Below are 1618 nucleotides of genomic sequence, written 5' to 3' on the forward strand. Positions count from 1 at the left end.
CATTACAGTGTGATACAGTTGTTAACACTGGTCTTTATCATCGAGTTTCACTGGAGAAGATAAAATAGTGGGTGTTAATTGTTAAAGCCACAGGGGTAAAGATTTCAGAGGTTAATGAATTACATTAGCACTATGAGCTAATAAACACAAACACAACAGAGGCTGCTGTCAGTGTAATTAAGCTGATTTCAGTTGAAATGCTTCACTCTCCTACTGAGCCTGGCAATGTGATCCTGAAACATGAACCTTCCCAGGGTGACAGTGGAGATCCTTCGGCCTTTCACAGCCTTCGGTCGACTTGGATTCCCAGCACATCTGTCGACACCACTGGCCACGATTAAAAAGACTCGCCTCTTGTTAGTTCCCCACCATTTCAGGAAATCAGGAATCTGACAGCAGGGATGTAAGCAACATGTGGAAATACATGTAGAATATCGAACATTCCCAGGAAGGGAGTGTGTTGTTATTTAAATAATGGCCTGCAGTATATGTATATCATTACTGAAATGCTTCAAACTGTGACTCTTAACTGCAGAATATTTTAATAAGGTTTGACAGGAATCATATTATTGATGTAAACCATTTTTGTGAGGCAAAATCCATCTTTTCTGTTTAGGTATTTTATATAATACATTCATTCCCACTACAAAGAAATTAATTCTTATTATTCTTATCTTTTTACTTTTTTTCTTACCGATGTATTTTAAGCTGTTATAAATTATGATCAAATTTCATAAAGGACCTTGAAAATATTCAGTATGCATGAGATTATGCTAAGAAAAAAGAAACCCTAAAAACATATATCCCTGCGGAAATGTACAGTCACAGTCTAATATATGTAGTTCAATTTTAAACTAGTATAGAACGTTCCTCTTTCCTTTACGTGTATTTGCATTAACTGTTAATGCCCATTCATCCCAGTTCAGCTCGCAAAATGGGCAGAAGAGTATTTAAAAATTAGTCGATCCTTGTATGCGAAATACTGAATTAATATTAAGTGTCTGGCATTAGTAGTTTCAACAAGGCTAATAACACGACATTAAATTACATAAACTATTTCACTAATATTATTGTAGGAATATGTTTTGGACAAAACCTGTAATGGGCATGGAATTATTATATCAAAAGTTTTCATCGGTGTGAATTCATTTCGGAAGTGCGGACTTTTTGATGGACATTTTGAAATATTTCAGCTTCACCATTTTTGTCGTCTGCCTGGGTCTGCGTGACGAATCGCATTGCAAGCTGTGCGCATTGCTGCCGCTGTGGACCAGGGCCAGGGTGACACCGACATGTCAGAAGTTCATTAGCACAGTCCAGACCACTCAGGACTCCTTGCTGAGATCCTGGCTGAAATCCTGATCAAACTTCACTGGTCCAAGGGCTTGTATTGAACAGAACTTAATGCAGCAAGTCAAGGAGAATTAAACCATCTATAATTGAATTAGCAGCAAGTTCACTCTTCTGACTAACGTCAATATTAACGTTAATATAACCTGCGTATATCATTTTCTCAAGAAGAGTTTTAATGGGGCGTTACAAGCATAACGCTATTCTATGAATATAGACGTTTGCATTACATTTCTAATATTACCTCAGTTGACTGAATAATATAACA

Source organism: Brienomyrus brachyistius, unplaced genomic scaffold (genome assembly GCF_023856365.1).
Source record: "Brienomyrus brachyistius isolate T26 unplaced genomic scaffold, BBRACH_0.4 scaffold50, whole genome shotgun sequence".
NCBI classification, from domain to species: Eukaryota; Metazoa; Chordata; class Actinopteri; order Osteoglossiformes; family Mormyridae; genus Brienomyrus; species Brienomyrus brachyistius.